General features: G+C 38.2%; 1 pseudogene; it reads left to right on the top strand.

The window, feature by feature from the left end:
• The first annotated feature begins 5046 nt into the window (after window positions 1-5046).
• On the top strand, window positions 5047-6257 carry LOC122422179 (annotated as a pseudogene).
• The last annotated feature ends 1692 nt before the right edge of the window (window positions 6258-7949 follow it).

The following is a 7949-nucleotide window of genomic DNA, read 5'->3' as shown; positions in this document are numbered from 1 at the left end:
TTCATGTCCATCGAGTCAGTGATGCCATCTAACCATCTCATCCTCTGTCCTCCCCCTGCTCCTGCCTTCAATCTTTTCCAGCATCAGGGTCTTTTCCAATGACTCAGCTGTTTGCATCAGGTGGCCAAAGTATTGGAGCTTCAGCTTCAGCATCAGTCCTTCCAATGAATATTCAGGACTGATTTCCCCCCAGGATGGACCGGTTAGATCTCCTTGCTATCCAAGGGACTCTCAAGAGTCTTCTCAAAAACCACAGTTCAAAAGCACCAATTCTTCAGCACTCAGCTTTCTTTATGGTCCACTCTCACATCCATACAGGTGTATGATGTGAAAATCACATAAAATGACAATAAACATGGCAATTTTAAAACACTGAATTTCCCCCCATCCTTACATTGCACAAAACTATTTATTCGAGCTCTTCACATGCAACCTTGATAGCATTACCTCCCTTATCACTAGAACCACTGAACAGTTTCCAGAGTATGTCATGTTCATTTCCTTCTAAATTACTACATATTTCACATTTTCTTTGAATCTCTGTAGGAAGCCATCTCCAGAAATTTTACACAAGACAAAATTAGTCATTCCCATAAACTCTAAAAAATGTGTTTGAATTGGAGTCTGATTGCTTTCCAACAACATGGACAACAATGTACAACAACATGAACCAGCCGTAGGTGTGTATGCATCCCCTCCCGCTGGCGCCTCCCTCCCGCCCCCACCACCCAGCCCTCTGCGTCATGACGGAGCACTGCCCCGGGCGCCCTGTGCCATAGGGCAGCTCCCCACTAGTTACCTGTGTCACAAATGGTGGTGCACACGTGTCAGTGCTACCGTTTCCATTCTTCCCACCCCCTCCTTCCCTCTGCCGTGTCCACAAGCCTGTATTTCTGTCCTGCAAATAGGTTTATTGGTACCGTTTTTCTAGGTGCCATATGTAGGTGATAACATACAATATTTGCTGTTTTCTTTCTGATTTGATTCTCTCTATATGACAGGCTCTAGGTTCATCCACAACACTACAAATGACCAATATCATTCTTTTTCATGGCTGAGTAACATTTCCCTGTTATATGCCCAACATATTCTCTATCCATTTATCTGCCAATGGACATTTGGGTTGCTTCCACGCCCTGGTTATTGTAAATAGTGCTTCAGTGAACACTGGGGTACATGTGTCCTTTTGAATTGTGATTTTCTCAGGGTATGTGACCTGTAGTGGGAATGCTGGGTCATATGGTAGTTTTATTCCAAGTTTCTTAAGGAACCTCCATACTCTTCTCCACAGCAGTTTTATCAGTCTGCATTCCCATCAACAGTACAAGAAGGATCCTGTTTCTCAACATCTTCTCTAGCATTTAATGTTTGTAGATATGTCATGATTAAGTGGAGATTACACCAGGGATGCAAGGAATCTTCAACATATGCTAATAAATCAATGTGATAAAGCCATATTAACAAATTGAAATATTAAAAAAATGATCACTTCAAAAAAATTAAATAAATAAATGATCATTTCAATAGAGGCAGCAAAAGTTTTTGACAAAATTCAACACCCATTTATGATAAGAGCTCTCAATAAAATAGGCATAGAAGGAACTTATCTCAACATAATAAAGGCCATATATGACAAACCCACATTGAAAATTATTCTCAGTGGTAAAAACCTGAAAGCATTTCCCCCAAGATCACAAACAAGACAAGGCTGCTCACTCTCACCATTATTAGTTGGCATAGTTCTGGAAGTCCATAGTTCTGGAATTCATGGCAATCAGAGAAGAAAAATAAATAAAAAGGAATCCAGATTGGAAAAGAAGAAGTATAACTGTTACAGTTTGCAGATGACATGATACTACACACAGAAAATTCTAAAGATGGCATCAGAATACTACTGGAGCTAATCAATGAATTCAATAAAGTCACAGGATACAAAATTAATACACAGAAATCTCTTGCATTCCTATACACTAACAGCAACAAATCAAAAAGAGAAATTAAGGAATAATGCCATTCAACACATCAAAAAGAATAAAATACTTAGAAATAAATATATCTAAGCAGAAAAAAGATCTGTATGCAGGAAACAGTGAAATAAATCAAAGACAACACAAACAGATGAAGAGATATACCATGTCTTTGGATTGGAAGAATCAATATTGTGAAAATAACTATACTACCCAAAGCAATCTACAGATTTAATGAAATTCCTATCAAATTACCAATGGAATTTTTCACAGAAATAGAATAAAAATTTTACAATTTTAATAAAAATACAAAAGACCCCAAATAGCCAAAGCAATCTTGAGAAAGAAGAATGGGGCTGGAGGAACCAACCTTCCTGACTTCAGACTATACAACAAAGCTACAGTCATCACAACAGTGTGGTACTGGCACAAAAACAGAAACATAAATCAATGGAACAGGATAGATAGCCTAGAAATAAACCCACACACCTATGGACACCTTACCTTTGACAAAGGAGGCAAGAATATACAACGGAGAAAAGAGAGCCTCTTCAATAAACGGTGCTGGGGAAACTGGACATCTATATGTAAAAGAATGAAATTAGAAGACTTCCTAACACCACACACAAAAATAAATTCAAAATGGATTAAAGATTTAAATTTAAGGCCAGAAACTATAAAGCTCTTAGCAGAAAACATAGGTAGTACACTCTTTGACATAAATTGCAGCAAAATCTTTTTTGACCCACCTCCTAGAGTAATGGTAATAAAAACAAACAGGACCTAATTAAACTTAAAAACTTTTGCACAGCAAAAGAAACCATAAACAAGATGCAAAGACAACCTTCAGAGTAGGAGAAAATATCTGTAAATGAAGCAACTGACAAAGGATTAATCTCCAAAATATACAAGCAGCACATGCAGCTCAATGTCAAAAACAAAAACAGACATTTTAATTAGAGAAATGCAAACCCAAAAACTTTTAAATACAGACTTTCATTTTGTTTTGTTTTTAGTTTGTACTGTAGTTGATAATTTTTTGCTGGAAAGTTTTACTGTATTGCTTCTTAAAGTGACCTTTAAAAGGCTTATTTTAAGCAATATCCAACCTTGAAATTGTGAGATTAGACTCCAAGAAATAATCACTAAATCCTTGAATAGCATGCCTCCATTTTAACCTAATCTGTGAATGACCTCACCTTATCTTTGGGCATAGAAGTTAAAGAGCTCAGTCTCAAGCTGGCATTAAGAAGAAAGCAATGGCACACAGTGCTGTGGGAGAAGTAAGATCTCTCTGCTTTCACTTTAAGAGGATTAACAGTAAATTCGATAAAGATTTGCACTAATAAATTAAAACAGATCCAAATACCTGTAGAATCGACTATGCTGTGGAAACTTTGACTGCTGATTAAATTATTTACTTTTTAATTTTTAGGCTAGGCAGAGTATTAGAATTTTAAAAAATGAGAGAAATGTAACTCTTATCTTTAGCCTTCTATGGCACCTTGGGCAAATCAACTAGACTTGTTAGGTTTATTTTCTTAACTGTAAAATGAGATGCTTAAATCCCAGGTTCCTATAAAATTCTATGAAGATGACATTTTAAAAAGTTATGTGAAAAGACACCTGAATTTAACTGTCAAAAGACATATTCAGAGTACATGAACCATCTAAAAAGCAAAAAAAAAAAGGGGGGGGTGGAGGGGAAACAATTCATATTTTTAACAATAGGTAAAGACTTGAAAAGGCACTTTAGAAGAAAAGGACATTCATATTTCCAATAAGCACATGAAAAGATGCTCATCATTTGTCCTAAGAAATGCAAACTGAAAATGCAGTGTGGTAACACTACATCCCACTAGGATGACTTTTTTAAATTGCCAAGTATTTGCAAAGACATAGAGCAAATGGAACTAATGGGAATGTAATGTGGTACAGCCATTTCATAAAACTGTCAGTATCTGCTACATCTGATCATGATCCGGCACTTCTGCTGTTAGGTGTATGTCAAACATAAAATATTCATAGAAGCTCTATGCATAACAGGCAAAAACTAGAAACAACCTCAGTGTCTGTCAGTAGTAGAATGAGTAAACTAACTGTAATGTTATATACTGAAACTTATATACAATTATGAAAAAGACTGAATTACTGCTACATTCAGCAGCATGCATGAATCTCAGAGACATTAACAATGCACAAAAGAAGCCAGACAGAAAAGAATATTTCATTTACGGGCAGTTCAAAGACAAGCAAAATTAATCCTTGGTGACAGAAATCAAAATAGTGGTTACCTCTGGGAGCAGAATACTGATTGGGAGGCTTAGAATGTTTTATGTTTTGATTTAGGTTGTAGTTGTATGGTTTTAATCATTTATAAAAATGCATTAAGCCTTATTATACCTATTGTCAATTAAAAATAGATTTATAAAAATTTATCATTTTACAGTATTATATTGTGTCAAATGAATTATAAGATGATTGCTGCTTGGCAGGAAAGCTATGACAAACCTAGACAGTGTGTTAGAAAGCAAAGACATCACTTTGCCAACAAAGGTCCATATAGCCAAGGCTGTGGTCTTTCAGTAGTCATGTACAGAGAGAGCTGGACTATAAAGAAGGTAGAGTACTGAAGAACTGATGCTTTCAAACTGTTGTGCTGGAGAAGACTCAAGAGTCCCTTGGACAGCAAGGAGATCAATCTTAAAAGAAATCAACCTTGAGTACTCATTGGAAGGACTGATGCTGAAGCTGGAGCTTCAATACTTAGGCCACCTGATGTGAACAGCTGACTCACTGGAAAAGACTCTGATGCTGGGAAAGACTGAAGGCAGAAGGAGAAGAGGGCAACAGAGGATGAGATGGTTAGATGGCATCACTAATTCAATGGACACAAGCTTGGGCAAACTCTGGAAGATGGAGAAGACAGGGAAGCCTGGCACGCTGAAGACCAGGGGGTCTCGAAGAGTCAGACACAACTTGGCAACTGAACAACATGATGTCAAAAAATTCACTCCACAAATTTTTATGAGTGAAAAAATGATAGATCTGAAGTTTGCTAACTAATTCAGTAAGGATCATGTCTGCAAGTCAAGATTCCCAATCCAGAGAGAATAGCCCCATTGGGATGAAGCCCTAAGGCATCATCAAGAGTAACAAGAAAGAGATTGGTGACAACTTTGATGACATGAACCTCTCTGAGTGCCTCCTCCATGACATCTACACCTATGGCTTTGAGACACCTTCTGCCATCCAGCACTGAACCATTGTATCTTCATTGTATCAAGGACTATGACATGACTGCTCAAGCCCAATCTGAGATTGGTAGAATGTCAACCTTTGCCATATCAATTCTGCAACAGAATGAATTAGATCTAAAGACCACTAGGTCTTGGTCCTAACAGCCATTCAGAGTTGGCTCAGCAGATACAGAAGGAAGTCATAGCATTAGGAGATTATATGGGTGCCCTCTGCCATGCCTCCATTGGGGGTACACCCACTGTGAGTATTAATGTGTGTGCTGAGGGGCAGAAGTTACAGGTAGAAGCTCCCATTTCACTGTGGCTACCCTAGGCCATAGGTTTGATATGCTTAAACAGAGACACCTTTCTCTCAAACACATCAAGGTATTTATACCAGATGAAGTTGATGAAATGATTAAGGACCAGAAGATCTATGACATATTCCAAAAGCTTAATAGCAAAACCCAGGTGGTTCTGCTGTCCGCTACAATGCCTTCCAATGTGCTTGAAGTGACCAAGAAGTTCATGAGGGACTCAGTTCAAATTCTTGTCAAGAAAGAAGAGTTGACCCTCGAGGGTATCCACCAAGTCCACATTAATGTGGAATGAGAGAAGTGGAAATCAGACTCACTGTGTGACTTAAACAAAACCTTGACCATTACACGGGCAGTCATCTTCATCAACACCTGAAGGAAGGCCCACTGGTCCACTAAGAAGATGCAAACCTGAGACTTCACTGTCTCTGCCATGAGCAGAAATATGAATAAAAAAAAAAAAATGAGATGTAATCATGAGGGAGTTCCCCTCTGGCTCTAGCAGGGTATTGATTACCATCGACCTACTGGCTAGAGGTATCAATGGGCAGCAGGCTTCCTTAGTCATAAACTATGACCTTCCCACCAACAGGAAAAAGTGCATCCATATAGTCAGTCATGGTGAACGTCTTGGTCATAATAGTGTGGCTGCTAACATGGTGACAGACCTTGGAGACAACTGCTGCAACACCTCCAGTGAAGAGCTGCCCCTCAGTGTAGCCGACTGCATCTGACAGGAGCCATTCTACCATCTGCCCAGCCAGGAGTCAACCGTGGGGGACCAAGGAGCAGCAAGAAGGGGGAGAAGGGAGCCAAGAGCTGGACATCTTGCCATTTTTTTTTCTTTGAATAAATGTTGCTTTTTGAGGCAAAAGAAGGAACCATGAACATTCTGAACACCCTTTTCCTTGGGGGTAGGCCCCAAAACACTAATCAATTTCCCTAACCTAGTCAACCTCTGAACTCCAGAGGCTCTCTCCACCCTAGCTGAACTCTTCTGGAAAACTGTTCAAGGGTGGGGAGGGGGCCATAAGTTGTCACTCCATTTCACATGCTGGACCAAATCTGGAGGGAGGACACCTGAGTTAGCTGACCAGGGGATCACCCCCAGGTGACAGGGGTAGCCACTGTTACATTGATTTGTATAGTACCAATTTGTATATATCAATTCAGGAAATCAACTAAATGAGTTGGAAATTAAATGACTTGGAAACTGAAAAATAATTATTCTTTTAATTACTATTTCTTCAGTTTAAGTATCAAATTTAATATTTTATTTTTAAATCAAATGTTTAGTATGTGATCCCATTTTCCTAAAATTATTTCTACTTATAAAGACAAATATGCAATATTCACAAAATATTCACCAAATGTTAATGATTTTTTCTAGATGGTGAAATTGAGAGAATAACTTACTTTTGTCATGGACTTTTCTATATTGTTTGATTTTTTATAATGAAATGTATAATTTTAACAAAAATCATAGAGCCATTATGCTTTAAGAAAAATGAATAAAGCTATATTGATAACATGCCTGGTGACTGGCCCTGGGAAAGATAATCAATGGAGTTTGGGTAACTCAATATTGGCAACAAAACCCATAGCCAGCATGATTCTAAAACCCCTGCCTCCTTTCTGCTCCTTTCTGTCTGCCAGCTGCACTGTTGTTAATGACTGAGGATACTGCTAAGAAGCTCTGCAGCTCATCTCAGGGCTGAATCTTGCCCATGGCTGCCATATGACCCAGCAATCCCACTCCGGGGCATATACCTAGAGAAAACCATAATTTGAAAAGATAGGTACTCCAGTGTTCACTGCAGCACTATTTACAATAGCCAAGACATGGAAGAAATCTAAATGTCCATTGATGGAGGAACAGATAAAGAAGATGTTATACATACACACACAATGGACTATTACTCAGCCACTAAAAAGAATATAATAATGTCCCTTGAAGCCATATGTATGGAATTAGAGCTTGTTATACTGAATGATACGAGTCACACAGAGGACAAATAGCATGATATTGCTTAAAAGGGGAATCTAAAAAAAAATAGTATAATTGAACCTATCTTAAAAACGGCAACAGAGTCACAGATATAGAAAATAAATTTATGGTTACCATGGGGGATGGGGGGGAGGGGGAGAGGATAAATTGGGAGACTGGACCTGACATATACACACCACTGTATATAAAATAGGAAACGAATAAGAGTGTACTGTATAGCATGGGTAACTCTACTCAATACTCTGTAATGGTCTATATGGAAACGGAATCTAAAAATGAGTGGCTATATGTACAACTGATTTACTCTGCTATACACCTGAAACTAACACATTATAAATTGACTATACACCAATAAAAATTAATTTTAAAAAAAGATCCTTTGGCTACTCTTCCCCTACTGCTGTCACCCTTACCCTTC

The sequence above is a fragment of the Cervus canadensis genome, chromosome 19, assembly GCF_019320065.1.
Source record: "Cervus canadensis isolate Bull #8, Minnesota chromosome 19, ASM1932006v1, whole genome shotgun sequence".
In the NCBI taxonomy this organism is placed as follows: domain Eukaryota; kingdom Metazoa; phylum Chordata; class Mammalia; order Artiodactyla; family Cervidae; genus Cervus; species Cervus canadensis.
Note: the sequence above shows the minus strand (reverse complement) of the source record. Positions and strands in the feature narration are given on the sequence as shown.